Raw genomic sequence first — 27,289 nt, 5'->3', positions numbered from 1 at the left:
CTCCAGTATTCTTGCCTGGAGAATGCCATGGACAGAGGAGCCTGGTGGGCTACAGTCCATAGGGTCACACAGAGCCAGACATGACTGAAGCATCTTAGCACATATGCATGCACACGTTATAGGCAGATTTCAGTCTCCTGTTTTGCTATTTGTTTTGAATTTGGTCTTCTTTTGGGTTGAGGTTTTTTGGTTTGGGTTTTGTATGTATGTGTGTGTGTTATTGTTGTTTATTTTTGTGTACTAGCTTATCCCCTCTATTGGCTTTTTAGCTTTTTGTTTTTTTGGCCGCATAGCTTGCATGATCTTAGCTCCCCAACCAGGGATCAAACCTGTACCCTTGACAGTGAAAGTACCAAGTCCTAACTACTGGACTGCCCAGGAATTCCCCTTTAGGTAATATTTTTAAAGTGATGACTAGAGATTACAATATACATCCTTAATTTATCAAAATCTATCTTGAATTGATATTATGCCACTTCATATATACTATAAAAGCCTTGAACAGTATATGATAATTTTGGTAAAAGTTGTACCTTTTTTGAAACTTCAAATTTTCATATACATGTTTATCAACACCATCAAATGGAATACTTAAGATGTTTGTATATAAAGAACCATGAACAAATATTAAACTCTAGAAAATGGTATGCATACTGAAGTGTCCAGGGATGAACTTGACTGATGTCTCTACCTGCTTTAATATGCATCAAAAAATTAGGTGGATTGATGGATGGTGAGAGGAATGGCTAGATGGATAGATATGTGACAAAGTAAAGCTAAGAAATATAGGCAATTCTTTCCATTTTTCTCCTTGTTTGAAAACTTTTATAATGAAATGTTGGATTAAAAAGCCAATCTTCTAATATGGCATAAAAATTAAATTTTAATCTATTTTGCAACAACAATTAATTACATAATGAAACCTTAAAGGCAAAAGAATTATACATATAAAGTCTTCCGGTGATAGCCTTCCACACTAGCCCAGTGATTCCTTGACTTTAGTTTTATTTTTTAATTAAAAAATTTTAAATTGTATTTATTATTATTATAATAATTATTATAATTTGACCACACCATGTGGCTTGCAGAATCTTAGTTCCCTGACCAGGAATAGAAACCAGGCCCACGGCAGTGAAACCACTGAGTCCTAACCACTGGACAGCCAGGGAAGTCCCTCCTTGACCTATTAATTTCTGACCTAGCCTGAGTCCTAAATTCACCACACTGTTGCAAGGCTACAGAAGATCTTACACTTGCCTACCCTGCAGTGTCACATACAGCCCTCTTTTCACTCTGCACACCAAACACAGGAAACTTTCAGCTCCCAGAATGCCCTGGGGTTGATCTTGCCGAGGCCCCAAAGCCTCCATTCTGTTTCCTTGCCTGGATGCTGCCCACCCCTCCAACCCTCTCCTTGTTTTGGAAACGTCATGCTCACCGTTTGGATTTCAACACAAATGTCATTTCTGTTGAAATGAAGCAGAAGTAATCCCTCCTCTCCCAAAGTAGGTGGGGTTCCTGTTCTGGAGGAACTGAGGGAAAGCACCTCCCAGGGCCGGAATTTCTCTGAAGCCCTCAAGAATCACTGAATTTCCTTCTCAAAGAAGGCAGGCTGTGACCTTCGTAAGTTGTCCTTAGGCAAGGCATTCCCCTTCCTCATTATGTAGGAGTGTGTGTAACACCTAAAAATTCCTGATTAAAAGCCTGTTTGGGTTTGAAAACCATGCTTGCTTGCTTTTCAGCCAGAGATCTGAAGCAGTGCCTTTATAACAACAGTGACAAACCGGAGTGACCAGGAACAGAGAACCCGTGAAAACCGTGGCTTGCTTTCTACTGTGGGAGGCCCTGAGTTGCCTGTCTTGTTAGACAGAGCCAGACTTGATTCTGAAAAGAGAAGGGAAGCAGCTCCAAATTTAACAAAGCCCAGAGCAGCCTTCAGCTCCATAGCTCCCTGAGGTTCTCTTTGTAAAACCAACCCCATCCTTCCCTCCATGTTTTTGCATCAGCATCTAAGCTCCATGAAGGCAGAACCATCATCTGTCTTGCTCCCTGTGGTATACCTCAGCAGGTAGCGCAGAATAAGACTTTCTTAAATGCTAGGTGAAAAAAAAAAAAAACAAACAAGGAATCCCTGTCTCTCTTCTTCATTATAAAACCATTCTGTATCTTAATCATGGGCTTCCCGGATAGCTCAGCTGGTAAAGAATCTGCCTGCAGTGCAGGCGATCCCAGTTCAATTCCTGGGTTGGGAAGATCCCCTGAAGAAGCAATAGGCCACCCACTCCAGCATTCTCGGGCTTCCCTGGTGACTCAGATGGTCAAGAATCTGCCTACAATGCAGGAGACCTGAGTTCCATCCCTGGGTTGAGAAAATCCCCTGGAGGAGGGCATGGCAAACCACTCCAGTAATCTTGCCTGGAGAATGCCATGGACAGAAGAGCCTAGTGGATGGACTACAGTGGCAAAGTAATGCTCAAAATTCTCCAAGCCAGGCTTCAATGGTATGTGAACTGAGACATTCCAGATGTTCAAGCTGGATTTAGAAAAGGCAAAGGAACCAGAGATCAAATTGCCAACATCTGTTGGATTATAGAAAAAGCAAGAGATTTCCAGAAAAACACCTACTTCTGCTTTAATGACTACGCCAAAGCCTTGACTATGTGGATCACAACAAACTGTGTAAAATTCTTCAAGAGATGGGAATACTAGACCATCTTACCTGCCTCCTGAGAAACCTGTATGCAGGTCAAGAAGCAACAGTTAGAACCGGACATGGAACAATGGACTGGTTCCAAATTGGGAAAGGAGTATGTCAAGGCTGTATATTGTCACCCTGCTTATTATATGCAGAGCACATCATGTGAAATGCAAGGCTAGATGAAACGCAAGCTGGAATCAAGATTGCCAGGAGAAATATCAGTAACCTCAGATATACAGATGACACCACACTTATGGCAGAAAGTGAAGAGGAACTAAAAAGGCTCTTGATGAAAATAAAGGAGAGTGAAAAGACTGGCTTAAAACTCAACATTCGAAAAACGAAGATCATGGCATCTGGCCCCATTACTTTATGGCAAATAGATGGGGAAACAATGGAAACAGTGAAAGACTATTTTCTTAGGCTCCAAAATCACCGCACGTGGTGACCGCAGCCGTGAAATTAAAAGATACTTTCTCCTTGGAAGAGAAGTTATGACCAACCAAGACAGCATATTAAAAGCAGAAATATTACTTTGCTGGCAAAGGTCTGTCTAGTCAAAGCTATGGTTTTTCCAATAATTATGTATAGATGTGAGAGTTGGACCATAAAGAAAGCTGAGTGCAGAATTGATGCTTTTGAACTGTGGTATTGGAGAAGACTCTTGAGAGTCCCCTGGACTGCAAGAAGATCAAACCAGTCAATCCTAAAGGACAGTCCTTAATATTCACTGGAAGGACTGATACTGAAGCTGAAACTCCAATACTTTGGCCACCTGATGCGAAGAACTGACTCATTTGAAAAGACCCTGATGCTGGGAAAGACTGAAGGCAGGAGAAGGGGACAACAGAGGATGAGATGGTTGGATGGCATCACTGACTTGATGGACATGAGTTTGAGCAGGCTTCGGGAGTTGGTGATGGCCAGGGAAGTCTGGTGTACTGCAGTCCATGGGGTCACAAAGAGTCAGACACGACTGAGCGACTGTCATTACGTTATCTTAAGCCTGACTGCCATAGTATGCATTCTGCACTGCATTCATTCATTCATTCTTTCCTTTAATCATTTATTCAACTGACATTTATACATCTGCTAAATATTGAGTGAGCAAGTATTACTATTACAGATTCCTTACCCTTAAGAAGCTCATACTCCATAAGAAGTCCAGAGACTAGCAAGGAAACCACCACCATCTCATGTGGCAGTGCCACATGTGGGCATGAAGGGGATAGACGACAGACAGGAGGGTAAAACAGCAATGAGGAACTCTCCCCTATCAAATTAGCAAACATAAAAATAAAAGAGTAATAGTCCGTCCCTCCTTGTTCCTTTCTAACAGAAGCCCCAGTTTTTCTTTGGGTGTTCCTGCCTCATACATGCAGTCAGGTGACTCAAGAGAAGCTTTATCCCAGACTTTATCCCAGAATCCGAAGGCAGATTCCTAATAAACACAGTGGCCGTCCATTCAGTGGGTGGCCAGTAATTGGCTCAAGAACCCAGGCTTAAGATTAGAGTTAGATTCCCCCAGCAACTATTCTATGTCCAGGGAAAAGCACATGATCTACAAGTGCTTTGAAGTTTGACCCAGTCAGACCTAAAAGTGGAATTTATTCCATCATCAGGGTAGCATTTCACCCCTTCACAAGCCAGGAAGAGGCTATCTCAGCTTTGATGTGAGGGGGCCCTGAGGACAATGTCAGCCCATGGCGGGAGTGTGGAGCAACTGCAGATAGGAGAGAACTACAGAAAAATAGAGTAGAAACTCAAATTATAGCCTGCCTGAAGCCTGCCCTACTTCTGTGGCTCTTGTTACAGCAGTGATTAGGATGCATTCCTTATTGTTCAGGACATTCTGAGATAGTTGTTAACTTGGATCCAAAAGTATTCTAACCGAAAAAGCAAAGGTATTGTGAAACTGTGTAATAATACAGGGAAGCGTTTACACTAATACTACCAGCGCCCCCACCAAAAGTAGACTACCCAGTGATGCACACATAGTGATTATGTATGCATCACATAATCACTAATCATAAAATATCATATCACATAATCATAAAATAAGCAATATTTTAAAATCTACAAGTATAGTTATGAAAGTACTTAAAATAGGATAAAAATAGTTTTTAAAAAAATAACCATGATTGTATTTGGATAGGTGTTAGTCACTCAGTCGTGTCCGACTCTTTGAGACCCTATGGATTGTACCCCACCAGGCTCCTCTGTCCACGGGATTCTCCAGGCAAGAATACTGGCGTGGGTTGCCATGCCCTTCTCCAGAGGATCTTCCCAACCCAGGGATGGAACCCAGGTCTCCCGCATTGCAGGCAGATTCTTTACCATCTGAGCCACCAGGGATAGATGTACTATTGAGGAATAATTTTTAGCTCTCACAACTTTCTATAATAAATATATGTTACTGTTATGGTGAAAAATGTTTGAAGATTTAGTGGAAACATAAAGGAATGGATGCCTAATATCTGGAGTAGTCAGAGCAGGCTTTACAAGGAAGTAAGGCAAGCTGATGCTGTCAGGAAAAGTAATTCACCAGAGGCAATTCTAGGTCACACTCACTTTTTTTGTTAGATTTGGGCAAAGAAATGAACTCTTACCAGCCTCATTTTATTTTTTTGGCGTCACAGCATGCAGGCTCTTAGTTCTCCATGCGTGCTAGGTTGATTCAATCGTGTTGGATTCTGTCACCCTATAGACTGTAGCCCACCAGGCTCCTCTGTCCATGGGAATTCTCCAGGCAAGAATACTGGAGTTGGCTGCCATGCCCTCCTCCAGGGGATGTTCCCAACCCAGGGATCGAACCCTCATCTCAAGTCTCCTGCATTGGCAGATGGATTCTTTACCACTATGGCCACCTGGAAAGCCCCCTTAGTTCTCTGACCAAGGATCAAACCTGCATTCCCTGCATTTGAAGCACAGAGTCTTAACCAATGGATTGCCAGGAAGTCCCTCAGGGCCCTCATTTTAAACTACGGATAATATGACCAACCTCACAGAGTTTTAGTTGGAGATGATGTTGATAATGACTGATGTTATGTCAAAGGCAGAGTCATGAATGTGCACAGCTGGTTCAGAAAGATTCGAATATTTTAGTATGTTTGGAACACAGGGCCCGTGTCAGACCTGGAGCAGTAGCCAGTTTAAGAAGGGCCTTGTGTGTCCTGTGGGAGATAAAGCTTCCAGTAACCTGAAGCCCTATCCCATTTGGGAAAGTCAGATTCAGATGTCACTGGAAATTGTTCTAGGATTCCACCTGGGCCCACTGTGGTTGCTTAGGAATGTACTGAGCCTGCTACACACCATCTATATTACAACCTGAGAAAAGGCAGAAGTGCATATCCTCCCCAGGGCAGGGTGCTTCCTACCATGAGAAAGTTAATTCATAGTTTGCAGAAGGAGGCTGGCAGGAACACAGAAGAGCTATCAGCTTCTGAGACCAGCTGGCCATCCTGAAAGGGATTGGGATGGTCTCTCCTCAAAAAGGATGCTGGCCCAGTGGCCGCATCAGTATGCAAACGTGCTAAGTCACTTCAGTCATGCCAGACTCTTTGCAATCCCATGGACTGCAGCCCTCCAGGCTCCTCTATCCAGAGGATTCTCTAGGTTGGTTGCCATGCCCTCCTCCAGAGGATCTTATGTGTCCTGCATTGGCAGGCAGGTTCTTTACCACCAGTGCCACCTGGGAAGACCATGGCAGCATCATTTTAGGGTGTGTTTATGGGAACTTGAGGACAAGGAAAGCTTTGGCTTTCCTTTGGGGAGGATGCTGCCAAGTCTTGCTTTTTTTGTTGTTGTTGTTTTTATTTTTTTAATTGAAGTATAGTTGATTTATAATGTCATATTAGTTTCAGGCATATAGCACAGTGATTCATATAAATATATTCTTTTTCAGATTCTTTTCCCTTATATACTATTACAAAATATTGAGTAGAGTTCCCTTTACTATACAGTAGGTCCTTGTTGGTTATCTATTTTATATATGGCAGTGTGTATATGTTAATCCCAAACTCCTGCTTTATCTCTCCTCCCACCCAAGTTTTGTTAAGCACAACATTTACCAGATTGGAAATCATACCTTTTGCCTGTGGTATTTAGAGCATCTTTTCATCACCTCCATCACCCTTCCAACAATCACATTACTTGTCAAGGAATTTGCTTGTCTCCTGTAGGCCAGTGGTTCTTCCCTCTTGTGGAGTCACAGACCTTTTCAAGACTGTTACGAGGGCTATATATGCTCTCCCAAGGAATGGACATAGTCATGTCAGTTGTCTGCACATCTTCCAAGGGTTCCTGGCCCCTTATCTGCTTAATATCTGTGGACCATGAGTTAAGGACCTTAGCAGCAGAGAATGGTGAGTCCTTGAAGGGTTTTATGAAAGGGAGTGGCCAATCACCCCAGCAGTGGGGTGAACCCAGAAATGGATTCAGAGGTGGAGGGAGTGAAGGCGGTGCTAGTGGTGAAGAACTCACCTGCCAGTGTAGGAGACATAAGAGATGTGGGTTCAGTCCCTAGTTGGGAAGATGCCCTGGAGGAGGACATGGCAACCCACTCCAGTATTCTTGCCTGGAGAATCCCATGGACAGAGGAGTCTGGCAGGCTACAGTCCACAGGGTCACAAAGAGTCTGACATGACTGAACTGACTTAGCCCGCACTCACAGAGTGAAGAGACCGAAGGCAGGAAAACCACTTATGAGGCCACCACAAAATTCCACAGGCCTGAACTAGAGCAAAGTCAACAGCAAAAGAGAGAAGATGGCAGCACGGTCTTTGTCATGAGATCTGTGGAGGCTGATGGAGCACTTGAGCGAGAGGATGGGTTAGGGGAATCCTGGACATGACAGAAGCGACTTAGCAGCAGCAGCAGCAGCAGCAGCATATACCTTCAGTCACCATGGCTGAAACTTTGTAATTCCAGGAGAGTCAGTTCTAAGCTGCTTAACGTTTAGGCCTTCTTATGCCCTTTCCCCACAAACACAGAAACCCAGATGTCCAATCTGGCAGAGGTTTATGATCTATAACACTTTTTTAAATATGAAAATAACAGAGTAAATTTACTGCAAGTTCTGGTCCTTTGGAAGTATATTCCATGATAAATCTCCTGTCTCAACTTTCTTTTCTTTTTTTCTATTTTAGAAGCTCAGTCGAGTCCTACTCTTTATAACCATGGACTATACAGTCCATGGAATTTTCCAGGCCAGAACACTGGAGCAGGTAGCCTTTGCCTTCTCCAGGGGATCTTCCCAACCCAGGGATTGAACCCAGGTCTCAACTTTAAACAATAAAAATAGAAACAACTTCTCAGAAAGCATTATTCTATATTCTAACAGAACTCTATCTTTTGGATAATGTTAGTTGAAGTAGCCACCTAGAAACAATCAATTTTCAAAAGAACATAGAGTACTTCTCCAGAGATTTATTACTGATATGAATTTCTTTTTTTAACTTAATGACTCACCAGCAAAATCCTTTAGAATTGGAAGGCTCTGTACTTGGTGAGTGTGCCGATGTTAGTCCCTGATTTATACCCCTGAGTATAATTTGGAAGAAACTGCTGTGTAAATCTGAATACTGTAAACCTGTAAACCATGAGTCTTTTTTAATCTAGTTTCCCAATTAATAGTGGGTAACGCTTGAGAGTAGAATCATGAATGGAGTGGAGGAGAGGAATATGGAATCTTTGCTGTGCTAAACTTATATGTAAAAACTTCTACTGAACCTACATTCAGAGGATCAGTGGCAGATTCAGCACAAATAAAAGCAGAGAACCAGGCCCTGGGATGGGGCAGACTGAGGTGGTTGTCCATGATTACAAGGACTGATGTCTTGAAGTTGGGTAAATAATCCTTTGTTGTTGGTTAGTCACTCAGTCATGTCCAACTCTTTGAGACCCCATGGACTGTAACCCACCAGGCTCCTCTGTCCATGGAATTTCCAAGGCAAGAAAACTGCAGCAGATTGCTTGTTCCTTCCCCAGGGTCGGGGATGGGGTGGTCAATAATCCTGAAATTATCAAAGGGAAGGAACACCAAAAAAAAGTCATTCTTGTAAATGCATCACTACAAAATATGCTGAGTATCATGAAAGCCATGTGCATGGTACTCTGATAATGTCTAACTGGGGATTGACTTGGTCTAGGAAAGTTGGAGAAATTTTCTTTTCCTTTTTTGGAGGCATTTTCTCCAGATGACTCAGTTATCCGTTGCTACACAACTAGCTACCCCAAAATGTAATGACTAAAAGCAACCATCTTGAAGAAGAGGAGCCTTTTATTCTACTTGCTCATAACTTCCTGATTTGGGTGGAGCTAGTTCGTTGCCCTGCTGGTCTTTTCAGGGGTCACTCACGCAGCTGCATGCAGCTGGCACGTAGGCTGGGACACAGCTAGGGTTCTCAGGAGAAGCCTCTCCATTTGGTCTCTCCAGCAGGGGAATCAGACCTTTGTTATAATTGCCCAAGTCTTCCAAGAGCACAAAAGTAGAAGTTTCCAGCTTTTCTTAAGAGTTAGCCTCGGGACTGGCACAGCCCCATTTGGTGCTGAATTCTGTTGTTTACAGCAGTCACAGCACCAAGCCAGAGTCAAGGGGGAAGAGCCTACAAAAGGACATGAATATCAGAAGGTATAATTCATCAGGACCCACGTTGAAGCAAACTACCAGAATGACACCAGTCAGGGATCTGAAAGATGAGTAGGAGCTAAATGGGCAAAGAGGGTGGAAGACTGTTCCAGGCAGGGGCAATGGTACCTGCAAAGCAATTGCAGCAGAAGAGCAAAGGGGCTTCTAAGTGACTGAAAGAAAACCACTGAAGCTGGAGTACAGAAAGCCAGGGGAGGAGGCTTACAGGCAGCAAAGGCCAAACCACACCGTGCTATTGTATATTTCTTAGCTATCTTCCATGTGCAAGTGGTAAAATTCCAAGAGAAACTGGCTTAAGCAAAAATAAAGAAATCAATAGAAAAAGAGAGGGGGAGAGAGAGAGAACTTATTAGTTCATGGTCCTGAAAATTTACTAGCTCATGGTCCTGAAAAGGCCAGGGCACAGTTCACTTCAAGTGTGGCTGTATCGGGACTTTCCTGGTGGTCCAGGGGCTGAGACTCCCCCTCCCAATGCAGGGGGCCTGGATTAGATCCCTGGTCATGGAACTAGATCCCACAACTAAGACATGGTGCAGTCAAATAAATAAATTAGTTTTAATAAGTATGGCCATTATCTGTTGAGGCAATCTGAGAATGAGTTGGAAAAGAATTTCCAGACACAGAGCATTTCAGAAGGGAGCGAATTTATTAAGAACAAAGAGCAGAGATAAAGTGGGCACTGCAAGCACAGGCAGGCTGACCTCCTGACAGGCCAGGAAAAGTTGACACTTTTCATGGGTTAGTAGCCAATTTTTAGAACTTCAAGATGAAGAAAATTCCTGCTAGAAGGTTGGCGTTAGGTGGTTGGTTAGGGCACTATAGGATGACTACGGAGGTGGACATATTTGCCTAATATGGGTCAGGAAGCCTGCTTGTGATGATCAGGGGTCCTTTTGGCAAGGTTACAAAGGGGCTGTGTCAGCTTTTGAGGTGACCTTGGTTCTGGGTTCTGCTTCTGTGGGCTTGGTAAAGGCCTCACACAGCAGAATCCAGGGCTGAGATGATATGGCCGGGATTTGTCTACCTCCGTCTCTTAGCTCTGCCTTCCTCTTGGTTGCCTTTGCTCTCAGCTTCTGAAGCTCTAGTTTGACATCCTCCCAGATGAAATGCTATAGAAAAGAGAGCTCTTTTCTCTCTGATTAAATATTCAATGGTCCAGGATGGTATTGGAATCAGTTTGGGGCCCAATAGGAATCAGATGGCACACTCTAATTAGGATAATTTAGAAAGAATTCATTTATAAGAGGACCATCTCAGTGAGTACTGTGCTGGAGCTGGCTCATAACAGTTTATAAAAGCCACCTCTTAGCATTGCCTCCCAACTCTGTGTTCAGTGAGTTCACACTGGTAGCTTGAGATGGGCCATGACAGGAATATTTACACCAGAGCAAGTGGCAGGTGCTACAAGTTAAGTCTCTCCCACACCCCTCAGCCCCAGCTATCTACCAGCATATCACCAGCCTATTTTGAAAATGTGGGAGAGATATAGGGATCCTGCAAGGACCCAGGGCTAACAGCAGTAAAGTTCCAAAAGAGCAGGAGGAGAGGGAGGTTACCAGAATCCAAGACAGAGGAGCTGTGACACCAGCAGTCTGAAGGGGTATCACAGGAAGGGAGCTGGAGAATAAATAGCCCAACCTTATTTTCTGCACCAAAGACTTAGTAATATTGTTTTATAGATTTTAGAAAGAAAAAACTTGAAATGGACTAATCAGTGTTCAATCAATTCATACTAATAGAATGTAGAGTATTTAGCTGCCAATTTATTTGCCTGATATAAAAAAGTACAGTGCTAGCATTAGGAGTCCCCATCCTTGCCTTGCTGGAAACTCCCGTGGCCTGACGGTTTAGGAGCCAATCCTGTTCTTGTCATGGACTTCCTCCTCCCATTGGTTTCAAATTCACTTCAACATAGAACCTGAAGAACTGCCAATGATATGGGAATTTAGTATACAACAAAATGGTGTTTAAAACATTAGAGAGAAGATAAAGTGAAAGTGTTAGTCGATCAGTCATGTCCGACTCTCTGTGACCCCATGAACTGTAGCCCGCCAGGCTCCTGTGTCCATGGGATTCTCCAGGCAAGAATACTGCAGTGGGTTGCCGTTCCCTTCTCCAGGGAATCTTCCTGACCTGATCGAATGGGTCTCCGGCATTGCAGGCAAATTCTTTACCATCTGAGCCACCAGGGAAGAGAAAAGATAAAGTATTTAATAAATAGTATTGAGACAATTGTCTAGTCATTTGGAAAATAAAATCAGATCCCTACCTTATACTAAAATCATATGTTAAATGACCTCACAACAATCTGTACAATGATTCTCCCTTTTCTGTGGTCCTTATTCTCTCTATAGTTTCCTTTTGTGACTTTTTGCACCAGATAACTTTGTGTAAGTTATATTAAAAAGATTAAAATGTGTATGAGAATATAAATCATTCCCTTACGGTAAATAGCACTAAGGCCATTCATTCTATTCAATCCAAAAGTTTAGTTGATGAGGCTACTTATAGGTGTAATTCAAAAGCATTTCAAAAGACATGAATCCAAATGGTAAGATTTTTCTTGTTTTACTTTTTAAATTCCACTCAAGGGCATTGTTTATTTTAACAGAGACAGGCGATTTACAAGTGTAAAATTGTAAAAAGCTGTATTTGGAAAACCTGAATTAACACAGACACCACAATCTAATGTATTCAGCAATGATTTGTGCCTCTTAGAGGTAGTTCAGGCCACTGCTGTCTGGCTTGACCCCTAATTCAGCTCTGTCTGCAGTATTTACATTTCTGGTAGGCACAGCCTTTCGGAGTAATGAATTCTATATTTTCATGCGTGTTATATAGAGAGGTATTTCCCTTTTATTTTTAGTGGAAGGATTTTCAAGCTTATGAAATGTTTCCTATTTCTTTTTTTTTTTCAGATTTGAGAAAGTAATCTGATTATTCTTTGTGAATTTAAGACTTTTAATTTTTTTTTCAAATAGAATCTTTTTTATTTTTACTACTATACCTACCTAATTCCTTCTACTTTGATCATCTTTAACATCCTTCTCTGGGTTTTTTCCTAGCTCTATCTTATACTAGAGAGACCAAAATCTTATGAAATATTTATCATGTAAAATATTCCAGGACCAGGCACGCCTTTGATTATAGTCACCTCTCTTTTTCTACAACAATCCCCAGACCTGTTTTCAGTCATTTCTCTGACATGTCTCACAGACCTGTGCTTGCCAGAGATAGAACCTTATTGGAGAGTTCACAACTTGTGCCTCCATTCTGGCGTGAACTGAATCCAGTCAAAACAAAAACACACTTGATACCATAACCTTTCCTTCATCAGATATTTATATGAGTTTAAGAATGTGCCAAGCACAGTGCTAGGCATGCAGACAGGGTACTAGGGGGTGTTTTTAAAATATTAATAAGAAGCAAGAGCACCTTGACTTTTCCTTGGCAGACAAGCCCTTATTGAACTGGGTTTTGTCTCTGTCTGTTCTTCATTTGGTACCTTCATTTGAATCCTGACTCCTCTGCTTGCCAGCTGAGATGATGGGCAAATTATTTTAAAATACTTTGTATTATTTTATATAGTAAAGGGACTTCACAGATGTTAAGTTAAGGATCTTGAGCTGGGTAAGTACCAAACTGTAGAGTTTGGTACCCAAGGCTTCACCCTCCTGAAATAAACACAATTCGAAGTAAGGATTTGTTCACATTCATCACAAAGAAGAAAAAAAAAATCATCAGACCCTAATAAACACACCTAATCAGCCTAATGGGGAAACATATGAATTTAAAATTATATATAGCTATAGATATGTAAATGTTATGGAATTCACTCCATCTCCTGTTAATGCTGTAGCAATTTAACACACTCTTAGTGGCTTAATTCAACACCACTGTATTCTCTTACAGTTCTGGAGATCAGAAATCAGAAATGAGTCCTAAAGGTTAAAAATCAATGTGTGTGACAGGGCTGGTTCTTTCTGGAGGCTCTGGAGGAAAATCTGTTCCTCATTTCTCCCAGCTTTTCAAGGCTGCCAGCAACCTTTGGCTTACGGCTGCCTCACTGCAGTCTCTGCTCCCATCATCACACTGCCTTCTCATCTCTCTGACCATCCTGTCTTCCTCTTATAAGGCCCCTTGTGATTACTTCAGACCCATCTGGATAAACCAGGATACTTACCCAGCTCAAGATCCTTAACATCTGTGAAGTCCCTTTACTGTATAAAATAATATAAAGTATTTTAAAATAACTTGCCCAACATCTCAGCTGGCAAGCAGAGGAGTCAGGATCAAATGAAGGTGTCTGCCCAGAGCCTCTGCTCCAAAGCATGATGCTGTCAAAGAAATGAAAGAGAGGGCATTTCAGGACAAGAAAACATTAAAGGCCAAGAAGCCTGAAAGAGCACAGCACCTGCAAGTTGTAACTGGGGTGAGGATGTGAAGGGAAGAATGATGGAGAATAAAGATTATAAGGGAGACAGAGAGTCAAGGTGATGGGAGAGCGAGTGTGGAATATTTTCTCTGTCAATAGTGGCAAATCCTTAAAAGATTTTACAAAGGAAGGTAACCTGATTTGATGCCTGTTTGAGAAAGATCACTGGTGGCAGCATTTTGGAAGAAAATTACAGAGGGGTGAATTTAGTAACAAAGTTATTCTAAAGATCCAGGTAAGAGCTGATGGGAGCCTACACTGAAGCCTGGGAGGATAGGAAGACCGATCAGAAGAGTCATGGAAGAGGTAGAATCAACTGGATTTTGCTGACAATATCCGTATGGGTGTGAGGGAGGTAAAGAGGGCAGATTTAAGCATGTCTCAAGATTCTGGCATGGCTACTGGTTGTCATTAAATTAAGAAGGAGCTTCCCAGGTGGTGCAGTGGTAAAGAATCCACCTGCCAGTTCAGGAGACACAAGAGACTGGGGTTCCATCCCTGGGTTGGGAAGATCCGTTGGAGGAGGAAGTGGCAACCCTCTCCAGTATTCTTGCCTGGAGAATCCCATGGACAGAGGAGCCTGGCGTGCTATAGTCCTTGGGGTCACAAAGAGTTGGACAGGACTGAGCAACTGAGCACAAACTGAGAACAGTAGAAGTTTCACATATCAGATGGTATGAAAAGCCTTCTATTTTGATTAGTAAAAGTCATTGAGAGCTTTCTACTTTCTGAGAAACTGTACTCCTATGCTGCCAAGAGATTACCCTCCTCGGTGGTCTGCCAGTGACTCATGTCCAACAGCCCAATCACAGGGTCCCTACATCCTAGCCACCTGGTCTGATCTTACTACCACCACCTAACTGAACTGAAAACAGTGACGTCACCAAAGTAAACTGCCCACCAACCACAGCCTAGTCCAAACCTGCATGTTCTTGCTCTGTGACTAAGTAGACATTCCAAGAGGACTTCAGAAAAGAGTAAAAGGTTTTCTATCTCCCTGGGAGGGTTGAGGCTTACTGTGGGTATAAGATATATAGTGTCCATGAAATAGTGAGCAAAAGTACAAGGGAGCTTAAAATAAAGCACTGACTTGTGAAGTACATTCCATTCAGAGGAATGTGATATAATTTTTACTCTCCTAAAACAGTCAGGAAAGGTATTAATTTTTATTGAGCATCTAGTGCCAAACCACTACCTTGCGAAATATTGTCCCATTTTCCGAAGAAGGTAAAAGAACTTCCCTAAATCATACAGATGCTTAAAGGGGAAGAACCTGGGTGAGAACTTAGGAAAGACTGTCTTCGAGCTGGCACTCCAGGAAGGCTTGGGGAACAAGTGTGGGCAGATGAACTGGGCAGCAGATCAGGGAGAATCATGAGAGGAAAAGCAAAGAGGCAGGACTCGGCTCATTTTAATTATTCCCAAAAGGAGCCCTCCTGACTGGAGACTTTCAGTTCGCCTACCACTGCTTGGTGTTCTAAGCATTTCACCGTGGCGGTAAACATCAAATGTTGTTTCGTAACACAGGCATACGCCTGGAATATTCAGTGACAGCTCACTGCCATGAATAATTATTTCAAAATAACAGCTGTGAAGAGATCATGAGGCAGCGGCCCCTCCTCTGTACACTTGGGTATGAACTACGGGCTTTCCAAGTCCACGGGAACCAGGCCAGACACTCATTCCAGTTATGGAGTTTCATTGGTCACGTTCCAGATACGTCGTTTTATTGGTGAGAATGATGACTAGCTAGCAGGCTGATTTACATGCAAGTTCCTACTTGGCCTTTTTCCTGTCAGCAAAATCTACTAGTGTCTTCTAGTTAACTACGAGCTTCAGTATAAAAAATAATTATAGTCCAGGCAGCAAAATACATCCAAGGGACAAGCAAAGAAAGGTTAAGGAGAAGTCCAGCCCAGGGACAGCATGGTCTGGACGTTACCAGGAAGAGCAAGAGCAAGCTAGCCAAGAAGTGTTGCAAGGAAGGAATTTTCTGGAGCCTCACACAAACTTTGGTTATTATCCTGGGCGATGTTACAGTTTCACTGCTGGTTTGTATTAACTAGTACTAGAAACACATAGTAAGTGACCTAATTCTTTTCCAGTGGATTTTCCTTTTTTTAGGGCTATACCCTGGTTGGCTGCTTTATTTAATAATAAATCAACAGTCAGTATGACTTTGAGCTCAACCCTGAATTAAATTTTCAAATACGTTGTTATAATATTTAATAAATATGAATTCAGATTTTTAAGGTTTTTTAGGTGTAATTTTATATTTCATGAAATTTACCCATTTTAAGTATACAATTCAATAACTTTTAATATTTTTACAGAGTTGTGTGATCATCACCACATTAAGAATTCTTTGGGTTTTTTGGCCACCAGATGGCTTGTGGGTAAGATCCCTGACCAGAGCAGTGGAAACGCTATGTCCTAACCACTGGACCTCCCAGGTAACGCCCAAGAATTTGTTTTTGAGCTTATTTTTATTTGAATCTTTCAATAGATGATAATTTTCAAGAGTAAATGATAAGCCACAGAAAGGTCTGCCACCTAAGTTACTGACTAAACTTTTATCGAGTTTTCTTTGAGTGGCCAGAGGTCTCCTGCCCATCCTCTCAGATGCCTGTGTTTGAAGACAGTGTGTCCAGATAACGTGGTTTATTGTTCCGACTCATCCTGTGGTTTCACTGTTACTTGATCTTCCCTGAAGTAAATGACCACTGAGAAGGGAGGGGACTAATGAGGCCTTCCAGTTGGCCTCATTATCACGCATGGCAACCAGTGACCAAACAGCTCTTGACGTCATCAGTAAGTGCTTTGAAATCAAGCATCTCAACAATTCTTGACAACAACTGTGCGAAGTGCCCTCGTGGATCAACAGTGTCACATATTTCTATTTTTGCTTTAACATTGATTTCAATTCCCTTCACCTGCCTACATCAATCACTATGACCTTGAAGTGTGGGACAAATCTCTTTCCAGTTTTCCCCTTTCCCGCATGGACCTCTGTGACCTTGATTCTGGCTTTATTTCCTTTATGCTTAAAATGATAATCCATTTCCTTCTGTCAAAGGCATCTTCATTACTGTCTCCTTTTCCCCTCTCTTCACAAACTATTCCTACAGCACATACCAAAATTTTAGTTATGAACACCTTGTACTCTGAAACTGAACACTTGGTCTGTGGAGCTTCTGAATTCTAAGGTTCTATAGTCAGCTCTTCCAGGAGCTGCCTTCAAAATCATCTTAAGCAAACCACTCTCTGACCACTGCCTCCAGTCTTTGCAGCTCTGACTTCAGTAATTCTTTTTTTGTCTGGGATCCATAATCCATTAATCCTCAAACTATTCCACTGTCCATAACACTATCATGTCTGTTCTGAACTATCTTCCATCCATGATTCATTACTCCCTACACCTCTCCCTTCAGCAAACTTGCCTGGTAAAAGTCTAACCCATGGCAAAACCAACTGTCCATCAGCTCAACCTTTGCACCAATGCAGCTGAATGTGGCTGGAGGAGAACAACCAACCGTGTGGAGTGGTTCACGTTAAATTATGACCACTAACCTCAGGTGTCCCCTTAGTGCTACCTGGCAGCCCTATCCCATTGTCCCCCATCGTTCACTCTTCCACTCTCCAAGGCAGCTGTTTCACACCTTCCTTTCTCTCCTAAACCTCACATGGATGACCTTACCTCCCATTTCCTTAAGAAAAGAGAAGCAACCAGAAAAAAGCCTTCTAGGAGCTCCGATTATCACATCTGCCTTATCCTCTACTCTATCACATGTAGTCATAGATAAACTATCCAAGCTCCCTGTTCAATATCATTGCCTCCACTTGGGTGCTAGACCCACTATTCTCTAACCTACTCAAAGATATGGCTTCAGAAATTATTCCTCTCTCCCTTGCATACTCAAATTTTCCTCTGTACTAGATCATTCTCCTCAGTCTATGAATATGTCTTAAAATATCCTCATCTTAGCACACAACAGTATTTACCTCTCAGTTTCACTTTAATCCCCCTTCTGGTTGCTCAGATGGTAAAGAATCCACCTGCAGTGCAGGAGACCAGGGTTTGATCCCTGAATCGGGAAGATTCCCTGGAGAAGGGAATAGCAACCCACTCCAGTATTCTTGCCTGGAGAATTCCATGGACAGAGGAGCTTGACAGGCTATGGTCCATGGGGTCGCAAAGGGTCAGACACAACTGAGCAACTAACACTTTCACTTTACTGGCTGCTACCCTATCTATCTGCTTCCCTTTTAACAAAACTTGAAAATGTACATTGTCAGTGCATGCTGTCTCCAATCTGTCTCTTCCCATTCTCTTTGGAATCTCCTCTAATCATCTTTTCATTGTTTTTGTCATGATCCCCTGTGAGGTCCATGTTGTTAATTTCGACAGTCAAACCAGTGTTTCCACAGCTGGTCTTCCTCTGTTCCCCAAAACACTTTCTTCCCTTGGCTTCCAAGATAGCACTCGCTCTTACTGCCACTCTGTCTCACTGGCTGGCCTGTCTTCTCTGCTAATTCCTCCTCTGTGGATGTAGTGTCTCAGGGCTGAGTACTCAGACACTCCTGTTCTCTTTCTGTACCCCCAGATGATCTTAAGCAGCTTGTAACTTTAAATACTATTAGTATGCTGCTGCTGCTGCTGTTAAATTGCTTCAGTTGTGTCCGACTCTGTGAGACCCCATAGACGGCAGCCCACTAGGCTCCTCTGTCCCTGGGATTCTCCAGGCAAGAACACTAGGGTGGGTTGCCATTTCCTTCTCCAATGCATGAAAGTGAAAAGTGAAAGGGAAGTCACTCAGTCATGCCCGACTCTTAGTGACCCCACGGACTGTAGCCTACCAGGCTCCTCTGTCCATAGGATTTTCCAGGCAAGAGTACTGGAGTGGGGTGCCATTGCATGCTGGTGACTCCTAAATATACATCTCCAGCCAGATCTCTCCTTTGACCTCCAGATTCATATTCAATTGCCTGCTTGAAAATTGCCAGTGTATGTTTCTCAGGCCTATTAAATGTATATATCCAAAACAGAATACCCAATTCCCAACCCCCCAGACGTGTGCCTCTTGTAGTTTTCTCCATTGCAGTGATTGGCTTATCAGTTGCTGAGTCCAAACATTTGGATTCACCTTGATCTCTCCCTTTCTCTCATGCTAAGACTGCACACTTAAGATTGGGACTTGAACTCACAACTTCTGGCTTAGGAGGAGACTTGAGCCCACAATCTCCCAGCAGAAATTGCACACCTGGTCTCAGGACTTAATGAAACTAATGTTCTTTATGTTTCAGTGCAGAAGGAATTCAGCAAAAGGCAAAGTGATAGGCGAGAAATTGATGTATTGAGAGAGAGTCACACTCCATAAACAGAGTGTGAGCCATCTTGGAAGGTGAGAGATCCCAAAATATGGCATGGTTAGTTTTTATGGGCTGTGTAATTTCATAGGCTAATGAGTGGGAGGATTATTCCAGTTATCTGGGGAAGGGGAGAGGATTTCCAGGAATTGGGCCACCGCCCCCTTTTTGGCCTTTTATGATTGGCTTCAAAACTGTCATGGCCCTTGTTGCTGAGTCATTTAGCTGATGTACTGCAATGAGCATATAATAAGAAGGCCCAAGTTCCACTGGAAATAAATCTTTCACCATCTTGGGTCTAGTAGGTTCTAACTAGTTTATGTCACATCTTTCAACCCACAGCACAATGAAAGATCTGCATGATGCAGCAAAGATCCTGAATGCCACAACTAAGACTCAACACAGCCAAATAAATAAAGAAATTTTAAGTTAATAAATAAATAGATACAGAAGGTTTACTGGAAGACAAACACTTTGCATGCTCTTAGTTAATTTTGACTACCTAAATATAAACACACTACTAAAGTGTTGTGGCCTTTTCTTTAAAAAGACTGAATAGAAATCACAGAGGAAATGTCTCGTTTAATTTTCTGTACACGATCCTGAATATTTCACTTTTATTCATATTGAAATAATCAGTGCTGAAAATCTTTCTAAAAGGATTTATGCCTGATGGAAATCTAGACCTTCAATATTCACTTTAGAGGAAGAAGCACCTACTTAATAAGATTTTCAAATACGATGACCTTGTACGTTTTCTTCCTAAAAATTAAAAAAAAATAAAATAAAACTAGAGTTTCCTTCAAAGATGCATTACCCAATCTAGCTTTGAACACGCCACCCAGTTTCAACATGTGTACTCCTCTCTGTGGTTCTGTGGGTTTTACCCTGTTACTTAGTAACGCTGTGTTTTCTAGCAAATGTCCTGCCTCAGCCTCAGGGCCTCTTCCTGCCTTTTCTGAGAAGGAGGGCCCACCAGCCTCTATCAGATCTCTCCTCCCAAGCTCTCTTCTTCCGGGTTCAGAGATTGCGCATTATTTTTTAAAAACAGCTTCTCCCACACAGACCTGGTGGTTTCAGTCGTGGGAAACCACCCACAATGAGGGCAGACTTCCTGAGTCCAGCCTTGCACAGCTGCACCGTGTGGGGGGAGGGAGGGCATATCAGGTGCTCCAGCTTCTGATTCCAGCCCCACCGAGGCCCTCCAGCATGTCACATGTTCATCCAGGGCTTTAGTGTCCCCAAGTTAAACACAGGGGCCAGGAGCCCTGTCAAGCTCTCACTGTCCCTATTCCTCAGATGACATGGAGATGGGAAAATACAATGATGGATTCCTCTGAGCCTGTCAGAGGGAAACTGAGTGGATATTAAGGATCATGCATTGATTTCTTTTGGCAAAGAAAGCTGTAAATGGTGAATAAAAGTTCATCTACTAGTGTACCGAGTTGTACTGAGGCAGTCTAGGGAAGAGAGATAGTACCTTAGAAAGGAGATTTTTCTTTCCGTAAAACCAAAGAATGGAAGTTTCAAACACTTCTCAGAAATGCTAGTAATAGATTTCTTGAGGGTCATTTTCAAAGCAGTTATATCTTTTAGGTTTGGGATTAGTGGGTAATTTCTATTTCCTCTTTTTTATCTTTTTATATATCCTCTGAATCTTTTACTAATATATATTAATTCTATAATCAAGATAGGTATTTTTTAAAAGAAAGAAGTAAATGGCTTTAACTGTGCAAATGGAGGACAGAAGAGAGAAAGAAACTGAAAAACTAATAATGATGAAACTGACGTCTACTGAATATCATTTGTTATCTACTGGATAGTAACGAGCTCACTTACTTCTCAATTCTGAATATGTAAAATTCCCACTTTACATATAAGAAAAACAAGGCAGAGAGGAGTCAAATAACTCTTCTAAAGTCACGGAGCTGGTAAATGCAGTCACTGGGGCTTCACCAACATGGTCTAACATAAGGGCCTCTGCTGTTTTATCACCATGCTCTGCAGCCTTCTAAATGGTCTAAAAATTAGGCATAACATTGTTTAACTTTAAAGGACAGGGTTTTTTGTTGCTGTTTTTTTCTTTTTTTTTTAGGACAGGTTTTTTGCTTCTTTTTATACAAACTACATTTTATTTAGGTTAATATTTCCTGAACACACATTAACAAAAGTTAAATGGTTTAAAAATGGTCTGGGATTTAAAGTTTGCCATGGATGGGGGAAGGAGGGATTGAGAGTTTGGGGCTAGCAGATACAAACTTACATAGAGAAGATAAACAACATGGTCCTACTGTGTAGCACAGGAACTGTATTAAATATCCTCTAATAAACCATAGTGGAAAAGAATATATATATATATATATCTGAATCAGCAGAAATTAACACAGCACTGTATGTCAACTAAATGCATGTATGCTTCAGTCGTGTCCAGCTCTTTGTGACCCTGTGGACTGTAGCCCACCAGGCTCCTCTGTCCATGCGGATTCTCCAGGCAAGAATACTGGAGTGGGGAACCATGCCCTCCTCCAGGGCATCTTCCCGACCAAGGAATTGAACCCGTGTCTCCTATGTCTCCTGCATTTCAGGCAGATCCTTTACCCACTGAGCCACCTGGGAAGCCCCAAGTCAATTATACTTCAATAAGATAAATTTTTAAAAAGAATGGTAAATAAATAAGGGACTTCACTGGTGGTCAAGTAGCTGAGACTCCACCCTCCCAATGCAGAGCCAGGGATCGATCCCTGGTCAGGGAACTAGATGCCACAGTTAAGAGTTCACAGGCTACAAACTAAATATGCCACAAGGAAGAAAGACAACCCCGTGTGCTGCAGCTAAGACCTGGTGCGGCCAAATGCCTTAGTGATATGCTGTGCTCAGTCGTGTCTGACACTTTTCCACCCCATGGACTGTAGCCCACCAGGCTCCTCTGTCCATGGAATTCTCCACACAAGAATACTGGAGTGGGTTGTCATTTCCTACTCCAGGGGATCTCCCCGACTCAGGGATCTAACCCGCGTCTCTTGTGTCTCCTACGTTAGCAGGCCAATTCTTTACCACTGGGCCACCAGCCTTAGAGGCCTAAGCAAACCCAGACTGGAACCTATAAATACCTCAAGGTTAAGAAAGCCAAACCTCAGGACTACCAGTCACAAACAGCCAAGCAAGCTTTCCCATATAAGGCAGGAGTGTAAGCTGTAGCCAATCAAATAATTTCCTTGCTTTGAATCTACCTTTTCTCTATAAGTCTTTCCCCTAGCTCTTATTGGTGGAAAGCACTACTAAATACTTCTATTTTGTTGCTGCCTGATTCCAATTGATTTCTGCTCCAATAAACTCTTAAAATCTTTAACACGTCTCAGTTTGTCTTTTAACAGCTGGTATCTGGATCATTTTGTGTAGGTACCTCAAAGAGATTTGGAAGATGACTCGAATGGTTTGGACGTTTGGGAAACATTAGGAGCTGCCAATCAGCTTTCAAAAAATTTTTGTACAGGGACTTCCCTGGTGGTCCAGTGGCTAAGACTCCACACTCCCAATGCAAGGGACCCAGGTTCGGTCCCTGGTCAGGGAACTAGACCCCACATGCCACAGCTAAGAGTTCATATGCAGTACCTAAAGATGCCACACACTGGGCTTCCCTGGTAGTTCAATGGTAAAGAATCTGCCTACCAATGCCAATGCCGGAGACACCGGTTTGATCCCTGATCTGGGAAGACCCCACATGCCAAGGAGTATGTTGAGCCTGTGCTGTAGAACCCGGGAGCTGCAACAAGAGAAACCACTGCAATGAGAAGCCCACACACTGCAACTACAGAAAAGTCCAAGGAGCAACAAAGACCCAGCACAGCCAAAAATAAATAAAATTATATGAAATTTTTTTTTAAAAAAAGATCCCACATACCACAAATTATTAAAAAAATAACAAATTCTTTTATGTGTGTGTGTGTATTTTTTGGCCCTGCCAGGCAGAGTTTCCCTACCAGTGAGTGAACCCAGGCCATGGCAGGGAAAGCCCCAAATCTTAACCACTAGGCCATAGGGGAACTCCCCCCAAATAAAATTTTTTTTAAAGTACTATCTATCCATAGGTCAGAGGATGAGATGGTTGGATGGAATCACCGACTCAATGTACATGAGTCTGAGCAAGCTCCAGGAGTTGGTGATGGACAGGGAGGCCTGGTGTGCTGCAGTCCATGGGGTCACAAAGAGTCGGACACGACTGAGCAACTGAACTGATCCATAGGTCGAGATTCTATCCGCATAGCAAATGGTCAAGGAGAAACCACACAGCAAAGGGGGCCCTCATCACCATGATCTCATTTCATGTCCACAGTGTGGTCCCTGTTCTGCTCACAGCCAGGACTGGCTACTCCTTAGGGCTGCTAACTGTCAGTCTTCTTTCTCCTCTCATCCTCCACTTCCTGATTTTTCAATCTGCTCTGTTCCTATGGCTGGATTCATTCCACTTTGTGTGTGTGTGTGTGTGCGCACGCACTCATGTGAGTGCTCAGTTGTATCTGACTCTTTGCCAGTCCATGGACTGTGGCCCACCAGGTTCCTCTGTCCATGGAATTTTCCAGGCAGTAATACTGGAGTGGGCACCCATTTCCTACTCCAGGGTATCTACTCAATCCAGGGATTAAACCCTTGTCTCCTGCGTCTCCTGCATTGGCAGGCAGATTCCTTACCACTAATCACCTGGGAAGCTTCATACCACATTTCAGGACACCAGATAACAGAAGCGATTTCAGGGCTCAGAACTGAAGAAAGCCTCAGTCTCAGTAAACATTAGCCGGATGAATGAGTAATGACTATAGGTCTGGTCATTTCACCTAATATCCCAGGGTGGGGAAGGACACAGGACTGCAAGATATAATAAAGACTACCTATGCTAACCAATTAGGTTCTAATTGTAGGGGATGGGGGAGCTTAGAAGGGCAGCAGCATGGTTCACTGGAACCTGCAAGTCAAGTTCAGACTCTGACTTTACTCCTTCCATAGCTTGCAACTTTGATTTTTGTCCTTGAGCCTCAGTCAATAGGCCTATTTAAAATGCCTAGCTCAGGACCCAGGTAGCACAGTGGTAAAGAACCCACCTGCCAATTCAGGAGATGCAGGAGCCATGGGTTTTATCCCTGGGTCAGCAAGATCCCCTAGAGAAGGAAATGGCAACTCACTCCAGTATTCTTGCCTGGGAAATCCCATAGACAGAGGAGCCTGGCAGGCTGTAGTCCAAGGGATCGCAAAAGAGTTGGGCAGGACTGAGCCAACACACACAACTCAGGACATCCTTGGAGGTCCAGTGGTTAAGACTGTGCTCTCAGCGCAGGGAGAACAGGTTTGATTCCTAGTCTGGGAACTAAGATCCCACATGCCACACAGCTCAGCCTTAAAAAAGGAAAATGCCTAAGTTTCAGGGATGCTATATTTTGGGCATGAGAAGTGTCTACTCAGGCTCTTCCTTGGGCCTTGCTTTTATTCTGACTCCATAGAGGAGACCCCAAGTTGATGGGTTATGAATTGGGCCACAAGTGAATGGGGCTCTCTTTCTTTCTTCTTTATCTTTTCTGAGGGTCAGCATAGAAGGAGACACCCTTCACCCTACCCCCCTCCACCCCCAACACACACACACCTTGTTTTTCTCTTAACCCTCTCTTCTCTTTCTGGGTGTATGTTTCAGTAGTAGGAGGTCAGATCGATCTCAGCTGTTTCTTTCCAGGTGGCCGAAGTGGCAGAGAAGACGGAAAGCATTTCCTTCTGAAGAAAAGACCTATCCATCCTGTTGTCTTTTCTTCTGGCATCTCTTCGCTTCAATCTCCTGTCTCCCATGTGACCAACTGGTCATAACACTTGGGTTTAGGATTAAAAAAAGGAGGGGTCTGATTGAGTCATTATCACTGGAGTACCCTGCCCCAGGGTTTCACATACAAGCCCAGCAACAATAAATGGTTAATGCATTCAGATTGAAATTTGATGACAGGTCATCTCAGACATGCAAAGAAAATGTTGAAGATGGGGCTTCAAATTTTCAATGAAAGTATCTCAGTTTTCTAATGTGAGACAGTGTTATCCCAAGGTGACAACTCTCTGCCAAAGCTGTTTCTCTCACTTTTTTTCTGTTCCTCCTGGAGACAGTGTCTAGAGGGTGGTGCTTAGGTGACCTCATGGTGACGCTTCTCTGGATTGTTACCGTGTGTTGCAAGAATGCTTGTCTGGCCTTGTCCTTGAGCTGTCAATCCTAAAGTCTCCTCTTTTCGCTCTCCTCCTTCCCCCCCATTCCTGTGACTGGCAGGAACTTCTCTTGCATCACATCTGCCTCCTTACCAAGGTGAAATCTGTAAACACCTACTTCCCAGAACCATAGTAGCAGAATGGCTCCTGGGGAAACATTATTTATGGAATAAAAAAAAAACACATACACCCCACACACACAATCTTTGTCACTTATCACTGTCTGTTGTCTGAATATCACCTTTGGAAATCGTATAGGGAAAGAAACCTGGAATTTGGGATTATTCCCAAAATTCATAAGGTCAAGCTCTTACAAATAATTTCTAGTATTATCGTTATGTATACCAGGGGTTTCCCTGGTGGCTCAGAGGTTAAAGCGTCTGCCTCCAATGCGGGAGACATGTTCGATCCCTGGGTCAGGAAGATCCCTTGGAGAAGGAAATGGCAACCCACTCCAGTATTCTTGCCTGGAGAATCCCATGAACGGAGGAGCTTGGTAGGCTACAGTCCACAGGGTCGCAAAGAGTTGGCCACGACTGAGTGACTTCACTTTCATCACTACGTATCACTTCATTTCCCATTATATTCTTTCATGTTCTCCCTATTACAGAACATACAGGGATTTTCCGTTTTGCTTGCTACTGTAACTGCAACATCTAAAATAGCACATGGCCCCGGGTAGGTGCTCAATAAGTATTTGTTGAATGATTGAGTGGTCAGTCACATCCTCTGTGTTTGGATTTATCCATTTCCACTCTCGGGGCAATCCTCCTTCCCTTCTCTCCAGGTCCTTGCAGAGTGGTACACAGCCGCTTGCATGCTGGCCAGAGCAGTCACCAGCTTGGAGGTGGTAGTTGATAGTGGTCGGTCTTAGTGAGGTCCCTCAGGAAGAGCAAGAAGGAGCGCACGTGGGGGCCAAGAGTGGTCCTAGAGCAGCAGTTCTCAAACTTTTGAATCTCAGAACCTGTTTACACTTCAAAAAATTGTTGAGGACTCTAAGGAACTCTCTTTACATGGGCTATATCAATATTTCTTCTATTAAAATTAAAACAAAAATTTTGATATTTATTAGTTTATTGAAAATGAACAAAATATTACGTTAGCATAAATATTTTTAAAACAATGATATTTTCTTTTTTTAATTGAAGCATAGTTGATTTACAATATCATGTTAGTATCAGGTATACAGGACAAGTGATTTATTTATATATTAATATATATATTCTTTTTCAGATTCTTTTCTCTTATAAATTACTACAAAATATTGACTATGTTTCCTTGTCCTATTCAATAGGTCCTTGTTGGTTATCTATTTTGTATATAGTAATGTGTATAAAGCATAGCTGTATTTTCCAAAACAAAAGTTACCAAGAGGAGTGACATTTACTTTTTTCCAAGTCTCTTGTGTCTGGTTTGATAAAGGCAGCTGAATTCTTATATCTGCTCCTCTGTTCAGTCAGTTCTTGGGGACTCTGGTGGTTTCTGACCTCATTCTGAAAACTGCTGTCCTAAAGAGACACTTGTGGGACATTCTTGGTGGTTCAGTGGTTAAGACTCAACTTCCACTGCATGGCACATGGGTTCAGTCCCAGGACAGAGAACTAAGATCCTGCATGCCTCGGGGCATGGGCAAAATAATAATAATAGTGATAGTAAAGTAGCTATTTAAACTTAATAAATAGACAGTTGCTGCAGCAATAATGACCCTCTCTGTCACAAAGCTCCTTGTTGTTGGTGGTCAGTCGCTAAGTCGTGTACGACTCTTTGTGACCCTGTGGACTGTAGCTCACCAGACAGATCTGTCCATGGGATTCTCCTGGCAAGAATACTGGAGTGGGTTGCCATTTCCTTCTCCAAGGGATCCTCCCAGACCTGAGATCGAATCTGCGTCTCCTGTATGGACAGGCGG

The 27,289-nt window shown here is 42.8% G+C and overlaps 1 long non-coding RNA gene across 2 annotated transcripts in view; it reads left to right on the top strand.

Moving 5' to 3' along the window:
- LOC104969735 (uncharacterized) overlaps positions 1 to 23,040 on the top strand; it is a 30,361-nt gene extending 7,321 nt beyond the window's left edge. The window contains exons 2-4 of one of the 2 annotated variants that reach the window (XR_009495830.1): positions 16,116 to 16,593; positions 19,087 to 19,184; positions 19,492 to 23,040. This is a non-coding gene — a long non-coding RNA (uncharacterized lncRNA). Of the gene's footprint in view, positions 1 to 16,115; positions 19,185 to 19,491 lie in introns of both variants that reach the window. The other variant, XR_009495829.1, reaches the window with a different exon arrangement.
- The last annotated feature ends 4,249 nt before the right edge of the window (positions 23,041 to 27,289 follow it).

Source organism: Bos taurus, chromosome 9 (genome assembly GCF_002263795.3).
Source record: "Bos taurus isolate L1 Dominette 01449 registration number 42190680 breed Hereford chromosome 9, ARS-UCD2.0, whole genome shotgun sequence".
NCBI lineage: Eukaryota > Metazoa > Chordata > Mammalia > Artiodactyla > Bovidae > Bos > Bos taurus.
This window is presented reverse-complemented; position numbering and strand designations above follow the sequence as displayed.